At 43.1% G+C, this 19392-nt stretch overlaps 1 protein-coding gene across 1 annotated transcript in view; it reads right to left on the bottom strand.

The window, feature by feature from the left end:
* The window catches only part of SPATA31F3 (SPATA31 subfamily F member 3), a 70722-nt gene that overhangs the window by 31197 nt on the left and 20133 nt on the right, over positions 1 to 19392 (bottom strand). Inside the window, exon 2 of the mRNA XM_052645116.1 lies at positions 5686 to 5755. The gene's annotated coding sequence lies outside the window, so the exon portion shown is untranslated. The remainder of the gene's footprint in view (positions 1 to 5685; positions 5756 to 19392) is intronic.

Genomic DNA, 19392 nt, shown 5'->3' on the forward strand with positions numbered 1-19392 from the left:
AACAGTCGAAAAAGTGTCAGTCTTTATTTTGGGGGGGCTCCAAAATCACTGCAGATGGTGATTGCAGCCATGAAATTAAAAAACGCTTACTCCTTGGAAGAAAGTTATGACCAACCTAGATAACATATTAAAAAGCAGAGACATTACTTTGCCAACAAAGGTCCATCTAGTCAAGGCTATGGTTTTTCCAGTAGTCATGTATGGATGTAAGAGTTGGACTGTGAAGAAAGCTGAGCACCGAAGAATTGATGCTTTTGAATTGTGGTGTTGGAGAAGACTCTTGAGAGTCCCTTGGACTGCAAGGAGACCCAACCAGTCCGTTCTAAGGGAGATCAGCCCTGGGTGTTCATTGGAAGGAATGATGCTAAAGCTTAAACTCCAGTACCTTGGCCACCTCATGCGAAGAGTTGACTCATTGGAAAAGACTCTGATGCTGGGAGGGATTGGGGGCAGGAGGAGAAGGGGACGACAGAGGATGAGATGGCTGGATGGCACCCCCGACTCGATGGACGTGAGGTTGAGTGAACTCCGGGAGTCGGTGATGGACAGGGAGGCCTGGCGTGCTGCGATACATGGGGTCGCAAAGAGTCGGACATGACTGAGCGACTGAACTGAACTGAACTGAACTGTATCCCTAGTTCTAAGCACAATGTCTGATAAACAGTAGTCACTCAATTAATATTGCTGAATAAGAGAATGTACACCTGCACGCATTTTTATACAAGACAGGAACACTAAAGCAATCAAGTAGAAGCAATAAGAATGTATGTGTGGACTTCACGGATGGCTCATGGTTAAGAATCCTCCTGCCAATGCAGGGGACACAGGTTGAATCCCTGGTCCAGGAAAATCCCATATGCTTCAGGTCAACTAAGCCTGTGAGCCACAACTACTGAGCCTGAGAGCCCTAGAGCCCATGCCCTGCAACAAAAAATGCCCTGCCACCTCAATGAGAAGCCCACACACCACAACTAGAGAAGATCCAGCTAGCTACAGCTAGAAAAAAGCCCACATGAGGCGACAAAGATCCAATGAAGCCAAAAAATAAATTTAAAAAAATTTTTATAGAATGCATATGTTACATGGCTCTTGTTGCAGTATTAATAATGGATAACACTTATTAAGTACTTATTAGGTACATATGTTAGGCACTATGCTAAGCACTTGATGTGTAAAAATATGATATAGCCACTATTATTAATTTTTAAAAACCTGGAGAAAATAATTTTTGAGGAGTTAGTATTGTTACTATATACCTACATATAATATCTCCTTTTAACTTAGCAAAGTACTAAATAATCTTCATGAGTTATTCTTCATTATAAGATTACAGAATAATTTTAACAGTGTTCACATTTGCACTCGCAAAGTCACACAGGAAGTTAAAAGAGCTGCAATAAGGATTCTGATTCCCTAATTCTAGTATGTCGCCAAAGCAGCTCAAATTTCTTCCCAGAAAACAAATGCAAACATCTGTGGTACTGCTGCCCGTGTCACAAGGTTCTGGTGTGGGAAAGTTAATCAGCAATTACAAAATTCTTTGTAAATAGAAAGAGCCATAGAAATGCAAAACATCTACAACAGTAATTAGTTCTAATCATCATCTTTTTTGTGTGCAGCTGTCTCTCAAAATTCACTTTGAGAGTTTAATCACCCCATCTCCACAAATAAAGTAACCGCCCTTTTTCTCAGACCCTAATAAGAAGCTGTCCCTCATTCCTCCCCCCAGCCACACCCAAGCCACTCTCCATTCCCTACATACATCCTTCTCCCACATGAGAAAACACTGAATGCTGACATTAAGAAAAACAAGTTCAAATTAAACCTTGAGCCTTTTTCAGTTCAGTTTAGTTGCTCAGTAGTGTCCGACTCTTTGCAGTCCCATGAACCGCAGCACACCAGGCTTCCCTGTCCATCACCAACTCCCAGAGCTTGCGCAAACTCATGTCCATTGACTCAGTAAAGCCATCCAACCATCTCATCCTCTGTCGTCCCTTCTCCTCCCTTCAATCTTTCCCAGCATCAGGGTCTTTTCAAATGAGTCAGTTCTTCACATCAAGCGGCCAAAGTATTGGAGTTTCAGCTTCAGCATCAGTCCTTCCAATGAATGTTCAGAACTGATTTCCTTTAGGATTGACTGGTTTGATCTTCCTGCAGTCCAAGGAACTCTCAAAGAGTCTTCTCCAACACCACAGTTCAAAAGCATCAATTCATCAGTGCTCAGCTTCCTTTATGGTCCAACACTCACATCCATACATGACTAATGGAAAAACCATAGCTTTGACTAGATGGACTTTTATCCGCAGAGTATTTTAAAACCCTTGAATTTTAAACAAAATTGGGCACAAGACCCTGGAGAAATATACACATTTCAAAATATAACTCCTCCCGTCCCCTACACAGGTAGGAACCTTTTCCTCCATCTAAGCTCTAGTAATGCTCAGGTAATTGTGCTAAAAACAAAAATCATGGCATCTGGTTCTATTACTTCAAGGCAAATAGATGGGGAAACAATGGAAACAGTAAACAGACTTTAACAGACTCCTGCTCTAAAATCACTGCAGACGGTAACTGCAACCATGAATTAGAAGACACTTGCTCCTTGGAAGAAAAGCTATGACCAACCTATACACCATATTAAAAAGCAGAGACATTACTTTGCCAACAAAGGTCCATATAGTCAAAGCTATAGTTTCTCCAGTGGTCATGTACGGATGTGAGAGTTGGATCATAAAGAAGGCTGAACACCAAAGAATTGATGCTTTTGAGCTGCAGTCTTCGAGAAGACACTTGAGAGTCCCTTGGACTACAAGGAGATCCAACCAGTCAATCGTAAATGAAATCAATCCTGAATATGCATTAGAAGGACTGATGCTGAAGCTGCAACTCCAATACTTTGGCCACCTAATTAGAAGAATCTACTCATTAGAAAAGACCCTAATGCTGGGAAAGATAGAAGGCAGGAGGAGAAGGGGACAACAGAGGATAAGATGGTTGGATGGTATCACTGACTCAATAGACATGGGTTTGACCAAGCTCTGGGAGATAATGAAGGAGAGGGAAGCCTGGCGTGCTGCAGTTCAGTAAACAGTTGGACAAGACTGAGCGACTGAACAAAAACTATGCTAAAATACCAGGTTGATAAATATTGTTTATTTCGCAGTGTAAGGCTCATAATATGCACTGAATACATATAACAATCATAACGATCATCAACATCCTTGTTTGTACTGTCTATGGCTTCTTGAGTAGTTGCAAGAGATCATATGGCCCACAAAACCAAAAAAATTTACTATCTGGTCCTTTAGAGAAGTAGTGTGCCAACCCTTAACAGGCTATGAATATAGGTAGAGAAAAAGGGACTTCCCTGTTAGCTCAGACAGTAAAGCATCTGCCTGCAATGCAGGAAGACCCGGGTTCGATCCCTCAATCGGAAGATCCCCTGGAGAAGGAAATGGCAACCCATTCCAGTCCTCTTGCCTGGAAAATCCCATGGACAGAGGAGCCTGGTAGGCTACAGTCCACTGGGATGCAAAGATTCGGACATGACTGATCAACTTCACTTTCACTTTCATAGGTAGAGAAAACATCTGAGGCTAGAGTCCTAGGGCACTTCAATATGATAAGGAATATGAGAAGGAAAGCTTCATGAATATAGGCAGGAAACCAAGGGCGTGTGGTATCTCCAAAGTCAAGTGAACATCCATTTGAAGGTCCAAGGAAGTGATCAACTATGTTAATATTGCCTAGTGGACAAACAAGATGGGGACTGAGAATTAAATGGTGGATTTCATAACCTGGAGGCCACTGAGGACCTTCACAAGAGCATTCTCAGTGGAATGGTAGGGATGAAGGTCTAATTGATGTGTTGGTGCAGTAAAAAGTGGAGACAGATAACAATTATGCTAGAAAGGAAAACAGAGAAAAGAGTCATAAACTGAAAATGGTTGTAGAACAAAGTATATTTGCTCTGTGGTTTGTTTTTTAAGATGGTATTAATATATCACAGCATGCTTATGTGCAGATGAGAATATGGGAATGATCCATTAGAGATGAAAATGATGATGTAGATGAAGATAGGTGAGAAGAAGGGGTTGAATTATGATATACTGTGGAAACTTCATCTCTACTGGAAAGAGACGAAGTTTCAGCAGTCAGATGAAATGATTCCCTGTGTTAAACATCTAGGGTGAGCATGTGTGCATGCGTGCGCGCTAAGTTGCTTCAGTCATGTTTGACTCTTTGCAACCCTATGGACTGTAGCCTGCCTGGCTTTCCTGTCCATGGGATTCTCCAGGCAACAGTATTGGAGTGAGTTGACATGCCCTCCTCCAAGGAATCTTCCTGACCCAGGGATCAAACCCACATCTCTTATGTCTCCTGCATTTGCAGGCAGGTTCTTTTACCACTAGCACCAGCTGGGAAGCCCCTAGGACAAGCTCGGGTCCTCGACAAAGAAAGGGAACAATTTATCTGAAACAGAACAATTAAAGCAGGCCCCAAGGCAGACAGCTATCTGGTCTCATTCCTGTAAAAGGCAGTGGTTTGGGAGGCCCACAAAGGGCCAGGAAGGGAAGATCTCGGGTGACCTGTCCATAGACGGAATGCATCCTGCAGACTCTAAAAACAAAGCTGACTTGCAAGCCATATCGCCTGCTACTGACAGATGGCACTCCCTAGGCTGGTTTTCCTTTTGTTATCCTTTACTAACGTCTCATTCAGATATTTCAGCTTTCAACAGGGAATCTCCATAGAGCTGTATGTCCATGTGAAAATCAGCGTGGTAAAAGAGCATGGTCTCCTTGAGGCCAGGGCAGTGAGGGAAACTGTGACCAGGAATGGGTGAATGAATTCCACAGGTGGTGCTCGACCACAAAGTCCACACACCCTTGATTTTCATTCTTTAAAAGTATGTGTCTTATTTAATTAAGAAGAGGAAACCCTGGACTTCCCTGGTGGTCCAATGGTTAAGAATCCCCCTTTCAGGGAAGCAGAGCTGGGTTAGATCCCTGGTCAGGAAACTAAGAGCTCACATGCCTTGGGGCAACTAAGCCCAGCCATAACTACAAAGCTCATGCGATGTAACAAAATATCCAACATGCTGCAACTAAAGCCCCATAGAGCCAAAAATAAATTAATTTTTTTTAAAAAAGAAGAGGAAACCTTAAAAATTCATCGAAGAGTTTGGAGGAGGACAGGTACTAGTAAGATCACGGTTTAAAGTCATACAGTTATTCTTATAAAATAAAATTCTGAACTTCCAGTTTAACACTCCAGAAACACTCTCCAGGAGAGGAGGGGAAGTTCACCAACACTGTCCCCTGAGTTTCTCCTTTGCACGGGGGGCTCTTTAACCTCAAGGACTGTAACTGATCCCAAGTGTACAATGTTCTTTCTTTCACATTCTGTTATAAGTGTACCCAAAAGTCCTCCTGCCTTTGCAGGGTAGGGACAAACTAGAATATCCAAAAGCCTTTCCAGGAGGCTGGGAGCGAATGAAGGCAACAGAAACTGCAGAAGCAGGAAAAAAAAAAGGAAATATGAAATCTAGGCACATGGGCTTTGAAGCCAGATGGATCTCGGATTTAGATTATGGCTCTTATTGACAGTATAACCTTGAGTAAGTCACTCAACCTCACTGAAGCACAGTTTCTTCATCTATAAAGTCAGTAAATTTCTACCTACCTGTGTTAGTTCAGAAGCAAGAAGCAGATACCAAGATCAGACTAGACTTCCAAGTAACTGGGGGAAGTGCCTGTGGGGAAAAAAAATGGGGAGAAAGCTGAAGAAGGCTGAGATGTGCCAGATAGTGACACACATTTGACCCAAAAGAAGGAGCGAGGGAAAGAAGGAAGACAGTACTGGAGGGGCCTCAGAATGCCACACGTTCAGAGTTTCTGCAAAGCTGATGTAGGATTCTCAGGCCAAAATCTTCTGTCAGAGGTGCCCTCTGTCTCACAGGAACGGGCCTGCTGTGTACCGTCACTGGCTGGAAAGAGACCACAGGAAATGGGGCCTTGGAGCAAATTGTGGTACTGTTGTACAACACAGCAGCTGAGGACATCGATTATGCTGCCCACAATAGGAGTTCTGAGACACATTCCTATGGTCACACACATCTCCCTCTCCACAAGGGCCTGGGGAGTAGCTCCTCCATGGTTCCATGGGACGAAGGGCCTGCTGAGTGAAACAGACTAGCGTCCTCATCACCACCACTGATCTCAGGCCTCCAACTGGTACTCACATCCTGCCTCCTGCTTTCTAAATTTCCCTCACTGTCATCTGTCACCTTGGCTGGTCTTGATGACTCACCTGGTAGGGTGACCTTGAGACAGGCTGGGACCTGGGACCCTTTGCTGCAGTGCCAGCAATGCTTGTAACTAGACACACATCTCCTCCAGCAACAAAATACAAACAAACTGCATGTATGCCACAGTTAGGCCAAATTCTGGACAAAGGATACAAAGAGACCAAAAACCCCAACTGCCACTTTTGAAGAGCCTGGAGCAAAAGGAGGCGAGTCAGGAGCAAAAGCAGGTTACTGTGCATGCTCCTTACACAAAACATCACCTAAGGGGTGGGCAAACCACCTAAGCCACTCCCTGCCAGACACCCTAGACACACCCCTACGCTTACCCCATAGCACTAAGTAAAGCCTAAGGTCTAAATTTCTTGTCTGGCCTGTGGTCCATGTCTGTTGATTAAGGAGGCCAAGAACCCAATCGGCAATGTATTTGTCAGCCTGAGCCTTCATTCCTGAAGGGTCTGGTAATCATGCTGTGAGTAAGCACACCCTTCTCAGACTAGATCTGCTGCATGTGTCCAATCAAAAGGGCAAGGAAATGCCCCCACTGCGTCACAGAAATTCCACACTTATTCCCTCCCTGTCCACGCTGAGTAAAAACTGCCTTACCATCTCCTGCTGATCAGGGTCAATTACTTGTGCCAAAATGGGGGCTCTTCTCTCAGGCTAGTCCCTGGACACAGAAGTCCAAAACGCGCTGGCGGAAGCCAGTGCTTATAGCTCAGTAAGATCCTTGTTGTGTCCCCTGGCAAGATTACACCTTCTTTAGATATCAGAACCCTCAACTCTACAAAGGTCAGAGGTGTAGAGGCAGAAAGTAAAAAAACCCTCTCTGGGTCCTTGGGAGTAATGGTAAGTGGGGTTTTTTCTGTTTGCACCCCTTTCTTCCCAGACCCATGTATTCTTCCCCCTGGGGACCCAGCACACGTAATGTTCTCTCCATATATACTACATGCTGAAGGATGGTGCCCCAACCTTTCAGTGTTGCCACCACACTGGCACTTTCAGTTCAGTTCAGTTCAGTTCCGTCACTCAGTCATGTCCGACTCTTTGCAACCCCACGAATCGCAGCACGCCAGGCCTCCCTGTCCATCACCGACTCCCGGAGTTCACTCAAACTCACCATCGAGTCGGTGATGCCATCCAGCCATCTCATCCTCTGTCGTCCCCTTTTCCTCCTTCCCCCAATCCCTCCCAGCATCAGAGTCTTTTCCAATGAGACAACCTTTCTCATGAGGTGGCCATAGCACTGGAGTTTCAGCTTTAGCATCATTCCTTCCAAAGAACATGCAGGGCTGATCTCCTTTAGAATGGACTGGTTGGATCTCCTTGCAGTCCAAGGGACTCTCAAGAGTCTTCTCCAACACCACAGTTCAAAAGCATCAATTCTTAGGTGCTCAGCTTTCTTCTTCACAGTCCAACTCTGTGCCTTTAAAAGGCTGTTCAACATTTTCTGAGACCAGCTGCCCCTGGATGGTACAGTATGTGATATGACCAGTGGACCTATGCTCATGGGCTCACTCCACACATCCTTCACTCTGACGAGGTTCCCATGTTGGGATGCTAAGTAAGAATCCCTGCCTGAAGATCAAGCATATCCTAAGCCCCTAAATAGTGATGCTGACTGAGGCACTACAGGTAGTGCCCAAAAAAAGTCATATATCCTTGTGAGGATGAACCACTGGTCCCGCCACTGTGGGAGACACCCAAAACAGCTGACTTGCCACCAAGTAGGTGGTTGATCTGGTCAAGGAAAAGTGCCCTATCAAGGGCTCAGCATTGGTCCCTATTGCTGACAGGTTGGATATTCAGAGGCAACAGAAGCCAGAATTCCAAGAGCTTACAGTGTGATTGTTCCACTGGAACTTAACATATGCTCCAAACTGCATCATTTCCTACCACTGACACTTCCAACAACATAGGATTCTCTAGATCCTACCGGCAGAGACTTCTCTTTTCTAGGTCTCACTCAAGGTGGGCAGCCCTTCTGTTACTCTATGTGAGCCACAGCAATGAACCTAGCTGTAGAAAATATTGCTCCCCAAACCCAAGGAGGCTGCTGTGCTTCCATCTTTGTGGTAGGGGATGCAAGATGCAGCGATTTGCTTTATACTTTGGAGAGCTATCCCAATATACTCAAGACACTGGACTTTTAAAATCGTCACTGAAATGGCAGATTCCTGAATCCCTGCACGGTTTTACTCCCACCCTCTAGAGTACATCAGTATACCATCAATAAAATGGATTAGCGTGATGCTTTGTGGAATGTCCAGTCACTCTAGACCTCAGCTATATTATGACTGGACAGGAAAGCTGACATAGCCCTGAGATCAAAATGTAAATGAGCTATTGTTGGCCATCCCTTCTTTTCTGATTTGAAGTGAAACGAATGTTTTTGTCAGATTAATGGCCATATACCATATGCTTAAAGCCTTATTGATCAGTTCTAGCAATTAAACCATATCTGGCACAGTAACTATGATGAAGGCTACTGCTTGTTTAAGCCAACAATGGTCTTCAGTCATTCTCCAGGGATGTGATATTGTTTCCAATTTAATACCTTTGCTCAGAGAGGAAGCAAGGTGAAAGAACGATTTCAAAGGTTTCTACTTGACCATCTTTACTATATCTTTAACCCAAAGTGAGGGTTATTCTAACATTCAAGTATATGAATGCGATCAAAAATAGGAGAAATAACCACTGAGGGTATCCACAAACCCAGCAAGCCTACTTGGAGCCAGACGTCAGCAAGAACTTCATTTATTATTTGGTCTTTGTAGGCAAATTTGGAAAACTCAGCAGTGGCCACAGGACTGGAAAAGGTCAGTTTTCATTCCAATCCCAAAGAAAGTCAATGCCAAAAGATGCTCAAACTACCACACAATTGCACTCATTTCACACACTAGTAAAGTAATGTTCAAAATTCTCTAAGCCAGGCTTCAGCAATAGGTGAACTGTGAACTTCCATATGTTCAAGCTGGTTTTAGAAAAGGAAGAGGAACCACAGATCAAATTGCCAACATCTGCTGGATCATCAAAAAAGCAAGACAGTTCCAGAAAAACATCTATTTCCGCTTTATTGACTATGCCAAAGCCTTTGTGGATCACAATAAACTGTGGAAAATGCTGAAGGAGATGGGAATACCAGACCACCTGACCTGCCTCTTGAGAAACCTGTATGCAGGCCAGGAAGCAACAGAACTGGACATGGAAAAAACCGACTGGTTCCAAATAGGAAAAGGAGTACTTCAAGGCTGTATACTGTCACCGTGCTTATTTAACTTATATGCAGAGTACATCATGAGAAACGCTGGGCTGGGGGAAGCACAAGCTGGAATCAAGACTGCCGGGAGAAATATCAATAACCTCAGATATGGAGATGACACCACCCTTATGGCAGAAAGTGAAGAACTAAAGAGCCTCTCGATGAAAGTGAAAGAGGAGACTGAAAAAGTTGGCTTAAAGCTCAACATTCAGAAAACTAAGATCATGTCATCTGGTCCCATCACTTCATGGCAAATAGATGGGGAAACAGTGGAAACAGTGGCTGACTTTATTTGGGGGGGCTCTAAAATCACTGCAGATGGTGATTGCAGCCATGAAATTAAAAAACACTTACTCCTTGGAAGGAAAGTTATGATCAACCTAGACAGCATATTCAAAAGCAGAGACGTTACTTTGTCCACAAAGGTTCATCTAGTCAAGGCTATGGTTTTTCCAGTAGTCATGTATGGATGTGAGAGTTGCACTATAAAGAAAGCTGAGCACCGAAGAATTGATGCTTTTGAACTGTGGTGTTGGAGAAGACTCTTGAGAGTCCCTTGGACTGCAAGCAGATCCAACCAGTCCATCCTAAAGGAGATCAGTACTGGGTGTTCACTGAAAGGACTGATGTTGAAGCTGAAACTCCAATTCTTTGGCCACCTCATGCGAAGAGCTGACTCATTTGAAAAGACCTTCATGCTGAGAAACATTGAGGGCAGGAGGAGGAGGGGATGACAGAGGACGAGATGGTTGGATGGCATCACCGACTCAGTGCACATGGGTTTGGGTAGACTCCGGCAGTTGGTGATGGACAGGGAGGCCTGGCGTGCTGCGACTCATGGGGTCACAAAGAGTCGGACACGACTGAGCGACTGTGCTGAACTGTTAGTACTATGGCCATGCTTGGGGTCTCTGGGTAGCAAAGTGAACTCAGACTGTGGCTCTAAAAATGTTTGAGTAGTTCCCCTTCCCAATATACAATCACCCAAGTAAGCTTCCATGGGTGCCTTTGGGAAAAGAACTAGGGGAATCATCATAGGATATACTTGCCATGCTGTGCTACCTATTTTTCTCCTAGAAACACCATGCTCTACTGCTACTGCCACAACTCATGCAGCTCAAGTCCCTTGCTGTTCCCTTAGACCTTGAAGGTCATTACAATTATTGTGGCCTCTATTACCTTAAACAGGCTTCCCAGGTGGCACTAGGGGTAAAGAACCTTCCTGCCAATGCAGGAGATGCGGATTCAACCCCTGGGTCAGGAAGATCCCCTGGAGAAGGGCATCGCCACCCACTCCAGTATTCTTGCCTGGAGAATTCCATGGTCAGAGGAGCCTGGCGGGCTACAGTCCCATAAGGTCGCAGAGTTGGACATGATTTAGCACACACAAACTATTACCTTAAAGCTCCTCAACCCATGGATACTTATGAGCTCAGCTCTGTGACCACCTCTCCTACAACTGGCCCTGATCTGTAGAGAAGAGCGACCACTATGATGTTGGTGTTACTCTCACCATTGCTTTCCTGATGGCCTTCGTGAATGGGTTGTCTCCTGAACTCTCTCATGGAATATAATCAATGGCTATGTTTGGTGGCCTCACATAATACAGCCATTACTGCTTGGCCACTTTCTTTAGCCTTCTACTATCTGCCAAGATAGCTCACGCATTTCTACTTTACTCAACACTGCTATCACTTTGCTAAAGACTCTAAGAACTACCCCAGCCCTTAAGATTAGTGCTAGGGTGGTAAATCCTATTATCCCCAAAACTGTCCAGAAGTGTATACATTCTCACTTACCTGGTCTTATATTTCAGGTCCCCTGACAAAGCACCATCAAAATACAATCCCATGTATATCACCTTGCTTCTGCCAGTACATGCTAGCTAATTCCTGCAGTTCCTCCAGTGTATGACATCTTTTCTCCCTTATCAGCAAGTTGTGCTGATATTTGACTCTAAGTTACTGGCCTGGCAGCCTGGAGAGGAGGTGGGGATTCTTATGGGTGCACTTTCTGCATTATGGGAGGAGGGATTCTACATCTTATGTCTGTCAATACAGAAGTGCTAGCTCTGTTACAGAGCCGTTCACTTCGGCAGGTTCTTTTGGTTGAGAGGGATCTTCAGAGCCATATCCTTAGAAGCATCCATCCAGATGTCCCTACCTCACAAGTCAGGGTCCCAGGTTTTTCCAGCCAGGACCCTGAACTTAGCATAACAGACCTGACTTTACTGTTTTTAAATGTCTCTGGAGCTCTGCCATCCTAATCAGATTATCTGTTTGCTATTCAGTTACATCCTCTCTTCCACTGCAGTAATAAGGGTTCTCATACCTAGACTTTAACTATTTGTTAGTAGCTTTCTGATTCTCATTGTCTCTCTGCCAAGTGAGCATCAGTTCAGCTTAGCAGTAACCAGCCAATTCCACTGTCTTCATATACATTGTCCCCCTCATAACTTCTGCAGTTGGATCATCACATGAGCAAAGTCAATCCCCTCAACAAGGAAGATTTCTCAAGCCACCTCCAGTGAACTCTTTAGCTACTGGAAAATCACTGTGTGCTAGGGACTACTTATGCTTCACAAACCACCCAGGAGGGAATAATCTTTGCCCTCCGGGAAATGAGTGAACCATGCTCAGAACCCCACCTTACCACCTGTTTTCTTGGATCATGTGTACTGGTTGAATTATCTAAAAAGCAGATATCAAGATGAAAACAAATATACAAGAAATTTATGGTGAGGGCAGGGTGAGCTCCTGAGAGAGAAAATGGGAGAGCTATCAGAACATGATGCAGGTCTGACCCCTGTGCAGGAAAGAGGGAAAGAAGGAGAGTTAGGCAGAAAGAGTCTTAGACTGTGATGCCATTCGAAGAAAATTTTGGCAAGGCCAATGGGAAATCCTCAAGCCAATGTAGCCTGTCAAAGGAGTCCTAATCTCCAAGGAATGGCCTGCCTTTGCAGCCCTGTTGTGCTCAGACATAGGCTGAGAACAGTCCACGGGAAGTGTGGCTTTTGTGAAAATACAGTGGTGGGTTCAGAGTGCAGCAGCTAGGGCTGCCAGTTAATTAAAGTCTGCAGTAGGAAATATGAGAGGCACACTCTCATGGCCACCACAACACCTTATAGAATTATTATGAGAACAAAATAAAATATATAAAGCCTTATTAATATATCTGCTGCAGCTGCTAAGTCGCTTCAGTCGTGTCCAACTCTGTGCGACCCCATAGACAGCAGCCCACCAGGCTCTGCCGTCCCTGGGATTCTCTAGACAAGATATCTAGTATATAACAAATGCTTAACACGTGCATTTTGTTAGTTCTTGTTATAATCATTATTATTGGTAGCTGGTTCTTGGCCTGTCTCATTAAGAGGTTTAAGAAGTTGCATTTAGCTACAGAATTAGGGGAACTCTTACAGAGAGAGGGCAGGGAAGTCAATTTGGAATTCATTAACACAAGCAGGTGTGAAGTCACAAAAATCTGAGCTAGGGAGATGGCATTTGTAATGGACAGGAAGAGAAACATGAGAAATATTTAGAAGGACAAATAATCAGAAATTAGCAATTAATTTGCTCTAATGAATGAGAGGGAAATTCAACAAAGAGAAATCAACAGCTCCAGGCTCCTAAGGAAAGAGGTGGTTCAGTTGACAGGGTGGAGTGGACATTTGTTTTTGTTTTTGATCTGCCTAACATTCCTTTCCCCCTCTTCTTCACAGAACTTCCCTTCCTTCACTCCATGAGTTCTCAAGGGATTGTCAATTATAGATTTCTACTTCCTGGCCATAGGGCAGGCAGGAGACCCAGACCTAGCCAATTATAGAGTTTTATACTTCTGGCCACAGTGGTTGTCACAGTACTGAGAACATGACATAGGCATTTCAATCCGCTAACTCTGAAGCAGGGCAAAGGCTAACAGAATTTGGCCACGAGAACTCACTGGTCATAACAAACACCCTCTTCCAATAACACAAGAAACAACTCTATACGTGGAATCACCAGATGGTCAATACCGAAATCAGATCAATTATATTCTTTGTAGCCGAAGATGGAAAAGATCTGTACGGTCAGCAAAAACAAGACCGGAAGCTGACTGTGGCTCAGATCATGAACTCCCTACTGCAAAATTCCAAAATCACCTCAGATGGTGATTGCAGCCATGAAATTAAAAGATGCTTACTCCTCGGAAGGAAAGTTATGACCAACCTAGACAGCATATTAAAAAACAGAGACATTACTTTGCCAACAAATGTCCGTCTAGTCAAGGCTATGGTTTTTCCAGTGGCCATGTATGGATGTGAGAGTTGGACTGTGAAGAAAGCTGAGCGCCGAGAAATTGATGCTTTTGAACTGTGGAGTTGGAGAAGACTCTTCAGAGTCCCTTGGACTGCAAGGAGATCCAACCAATCCATTCTGAAGGAGATCAGTCCTGGGTGTTCATTGGAAGGACTGATGCTAAAGCTGAAACTCCAATACTTTGGCCACCTCATGCGAAAAGTCGACTCATTGGAAAAGACTTAGATGCTGGGAGGCATTGGGGGCAGGAGGAGAAGGGGACAACAGAGGATGGGATGGCTGGATGGCATCACCGACTCAATGGACATGAGTTTGAGTGAACTCTGGGAGTTGGTGATGGACAGGGAGGCCTGGCATGCTGCGATTCATGGGGTTACAGAGTCGGACACGACTGAGCGACTGAACTGAACTGAACTGAGACTTAAACTGAAGAAAGTAGGGAAAACCACTATATCATTCATGTATGACCTAAATCAAATCCCTTAAGACAGTAATCGTCTTCAGTCATTCTCCAGGAATGTGACATTGTTTCTAAAGTACCATCTTGGCTCAGAGAGGAAGGAAGATAAAACAACAATTTCAAAGGTTTCTACTTAACCATCTTTGCTATATCTTTAATATAGTAATATACTTCCACTTTATAAAGTGGAAGTAACAAATAGATTCAAGGGAATAGATTTGATAGATGGAGTTCCTGAAGAACTATGGACAGAGGTTCATAACATTGTACAGGAGGCAGTAATCAAAACCATCTCAAAGAAGAAATCCAAAAAGGCAAAATGGTTGACTGAGGAGCCCTTACAAATAGCTGAGAAATAGATGTGAAAGGCAAAGGAGAAAACGAAAGATATATCCACCTGAATGTTGAGTTCCAAAGAATAGCAAGGAGAGATAAGAAAGTCTGCCTAAGTGATCAATGCAAAGAGACAGAGGAAAACAATAGAATGGGAAAGACCAGAGATCTCTTCAAGAAAATTAGAGATACCAAGAGAACACTTCATGCAAAGATGGGCACAATAAAGGACAGAAACAGCATGGACCTAACAGAAGCAGAAGATATTAAGAAGATGTGGCAAGAATACACAGAAGAACTATACAAAAAAGATCTTCATGACCCAGATAACCAAGATGATGTAATCACTCACCTAGAGCCAGACATCCTGGAGTGCATGTCAAGTGGGCCTTAGGAAGCATCACTAAGAACAAAGCTAGTAGAGGTGATGGAATTCCAGCAGAGCTATTACAGATCCTAAAAGATGATGCTGTGCAAGTCTTTCACTCAATATGCCAGCAAATTTGGAAAACTCACCAAAGGCCACAGGACTGGAAAAGCTGTTTTCATTTAATCCCAAAGAAGGGCAATGCCAAAGAATGTTCAAACTACCACACAAGTGCACTCATCTCACACACTAGCAAAGTAATGCTCACAATTCTCCAAACTAGGCTTCAACAGTACATGAACTGAGAACTTCCAGATGTTCAAGCTGCTTTTAGAAAAGGCAGAGGAACCACAGATCAAATTGCCAACATCCGTTGGATCATAGAAAAAGCAAAGAGAGTTCCAGAAAAAAATCTACTTCTGCTTCATTGACTATGCTAAAGCCTTTGACTATGTGCATCACAACAAACTGAGGAAAATTCTGAACGAGATGGGAATACCAGACCACCTGACCTGCCTCCTGAGAAAACTGTATGCAGGTCAAGAAGCAACAGTTAGAATCAGACATGGAACAATGAACTGGTTCCAAACCGGGAAAGAAGTATGTCAAGGCTGTATATTGTCATCTTACTTATTTAACTTATATACAGAGTACATCATGCAGAATGCTAGGCTGGATGAAGCACAAGCCGGAATCAAGACTGCTGGAAGAAATATCAATAACCTTAGATATGCAGATGACACCACCCTTTTGACAAAAAGTAAAGAGGAACTAAAGAGCCTTTTGATGAAAGTGAAAGAGGACAGTGAAAAAGCTAGCTTAAAACTCGACACTCAAAAAACTAAGATCATGGCATCCGGTCCCATCACTTCATGGCAAATAGATGGGGAAACAATGGAAACAAAATAAAGTGAGAGACTTTAATTTCTTGGGCTCAAAAATCACTGCAGATGGTGACAGCAGCCATGAAATTAAAAGACGCTTGCTCCTTGGAAGAAAAGCTATGACCAACCGAGACGGTGTATTAAAAAGCAGAGACATTACTTCGCCATCAAAGGTTCATCTAGTCAAAGCTATGGTTTTTCCAGTCGTCATGTATGGATGTGAGAATTGACTATAAAGAAAGCTGAGTGCCAAATAATTGGTGCTTTTGAACTGTGGTGTTGGAGAAGACTCTTGACAGTCCCTTGGACTGCAAGGAGATCAAACCTGTCAATCCTAAAGGAAATCAGTCCTGAATATTCACTGCTGAAGTTGAACCTCCAATACTTTGGCCACCTAATGCAAACAACTGGCTCTTTCTTTAGAAAAGACCCTGATGCTGGGAAAGATTGAAGGCAGGAGGAGAAGGGAGCAACAGAGGAAGAGGTGGCTGAATGCCACCACCAACTCCATGGACATGAGTTTGAGCAAGCTCTGGAGTTGGTGATGGACAGGGAAGCCTGGTGTGCTGCAGTCCATAGGGTCACCAAAGAATTGGACACAACTGAGCGAATGACCTGAACTGAACTTACTCTAGCTTTTATATACAGATGCTGGGAAAGAGATGTTTTCTTTCTTCTTTCCTCTCAGGGTGCTCAACTGGGACAATACAATCCCCAAAACATAATCCTGAAACCCTTCCCCAAGTTCCCACCATCTTCTTACTGTATTCAGGAAGCCAAGCTGCAGTAGGATTGAAAGTGGGAGTGAAAGGGGCCACACAGAGAGAAAAAACAGATCTAAGAGATGACATTTTTTACAAACCTATACTCAGCTCCACTTCTGACATCCCAGTTACATAAACCTTGTTTTCCTTTGCTCATATTTGTTAGAATTAGATTCCTGTCATTTGTGAGAGTTCAGGTGTATGAGGAGAGAACTCATTTGATAAATTCGAGGTAATGGGAAGAAGACTAAAAGGAGTGAGTACAGACTTAGAGAATGAACTTATGTCTGACGTGGGGAGAAAGATGAGGGGAAGGGACAGTTAGGTAGTTTGGGATGGACATGTACACACTGCCATATTTGAAGTGGATAACCAACAAGGACTTACTGTATAGCACATGGAACTCTGTTCAGTGTTATGTGGTTGCCTGGATAGGAGGGGAGTTTGAGGAAGAATGGAAACATGTATATGTATGGCTAAGTCCCTTCACTGTTCACCTAAACTATCACAACACTGTTCATTGGCTACATACCAATACAAAAAAAAAAGTATAAAAAAAAACTAAAATAAAAGGAGTGAGTCAATGGCAGAACAAAAAAGACTATTTCCAAGGAACTCCCTTGGGGTCTAGTGGTTAGGATTCTGTGTTTCCATTGAAGGATCACAAGTTCGATCCCTGATCACAGAACTAAGATCCTGTAAGCTCTATGATGCAGCAAAATAAATAAATAAAGATTATATTCCAAATTAAAGACAACCACATACAGTGCATAAAAGTATATGCCATCCCTACTATGTCCTTGTGGTTATAGGTTTAAGATAATATTTTATAAAGGGCAAAGCAATATTTGTGAAATTTGAATTACAGAACCAAACGATTTTACAATTTGGGAAATATAATAACTGATATTTAGTAAGTCCATACTTTATGCCAAGACCTTTATATGCATTATTTTATTTAACTACCATTTCACATGTGAGAAGAAGACTAAGACTCAGAGATGTTAAAAGACCACCCCAAAGACATAATCTACCAAATGCAGGTTTGGGATCCAAGTATAGATCTCTCTGACTCCAGAACCCATGCTCTTTTCCAACGTAATATATGGCCTCTCTGGAGATCAGTGTGTGTCTACTACATGAGGCTAATATGCTTTAAAATTCTCAGATATCATTTTACTAACATTCATAATTCCTCTACTCACTGGAATTCTTAAAAACTGATGAATAAATCTGACTGACTGTTTTTCAGATAATAAAATTCATGACTATATTTAGTACCTTTGAAGACTAGAATGTGGAGCTTCCACTCTTGCTTAAGTCTAATATTGACTTTACACAGGCAGTGCAAACCGTTTTGATACAAATGGTAAATCTTATGGAGAGACACCAGAAACATAAAAGTCTGCAGTTATCTTCTGGAGAATGTATCCCCTGTTTTTCACCAGAATTCCCACCCATAAGCCTACAAAATAGATAGTCCCTCTTTCTCTGCCCTTTCCAATCATGTTGTCCAAGGTATCTAAAGGAAATTTATTTAAAACAAATGAAGGTACTCAATAGATAGAGTATGATAAATAAAAGGTTCTTCATTTTCTTCTATCTTCAAGACACTTAGTATAAATCTTCATTGTCATTTATAGTCTCAACAAGAGACATTTTCCATATGAGAATTCACTGGGCATATGGAAAACCTTGGCTGAGCATGATATGCTCACCAATTTCCTCTAATGGGGATATTTATCATGCTTCTAGGTATTGGCAGTAGACAGCTCAGAATTCCCCGTTACCTCCTAGAACCAGTCCAGTCTGGTTCCTTCCACCAATGCCTCCACTGAAACTGCTCTTGCTAAAACCCCAGCAACTCCCACATTGCCTAATCCAATGAGTACTTTTTAATGATTATCATTCTGGAACTCAGCAACAATTCCTAAGTTGGTCACTGCTTGCTCTGTTCTTCTGCCTTCCTCTGTCTTTTTCTGGTTTCATTCTCTGCCAATTCTTTCTTCTGTCTAGTCACTCCTTCAGTCTCTAAGACTTTCTTCTTTTTCTTTTTCTTAATTTGTCCCTGGTCTCCTTCTATGTTCTCTCTATTCACTCTCTCTGGATGGTCTCAACTGTATTCATGACTTCAGCAACTACCCCGATGACTCCCAAATCTACATCTCCAGTCCTTTCCTCTCTTGTGAACTCCCAACCCATATATCTCTCATCTCTCTCTGGATGTCCCACAAGTATCTCAAACCTAACAAAGCATAGCTGAACTCCTCTTCTCAGTAGTAGCTGGACCTTCACCTTCTGTCTCTATCTCCGTCAGTGTCTCCATGGTCCACAGTCATCTCACCCTGGCCTGAGGAGTCATTCCAGAGTCTTTCCTCTCCTTCCCCCATCTCACCCATATTCCTTCACTTCTCTAGCTTCTACTCATTCTTCTTGTTTCAGCTTAGACATCATTTCTATCAGGAACCTGTCACCAACCCCACAAGTCTGTGTAAGATATTCCTTCTATGTGTTCCTGTAATACCTTAAATTCCTCTCATAACACTTAACACAATACAGGTTTGTAACTGCCAGGTTACTTGTCTATGTCTTTCAGACTCTAAGCAGGAAACGTATGTAAACTGTTCACTGCTATTTAATATGTCCTCAATGTCTAACACAATCCCTGGCACATAATAGGTGTTCATGATATATTTGTCGAGTGAGTGAATCACTGAATC

This window comes from Budorcas taxicolor, chromosome 8, assembly GCF_023091745.1.
Source record: "Budorcas taxicolor isolate Tak-1 chromosome 8, Takin1.1, whole genome shotgun sequence".
In the NCBI taxonomy this organism is placed as follows: Eukaryota; Metazoa; Chordata; class Mammalia; order Artiodactyla; family Bovidae; genus Budorcas; species Budorcas taxicolor.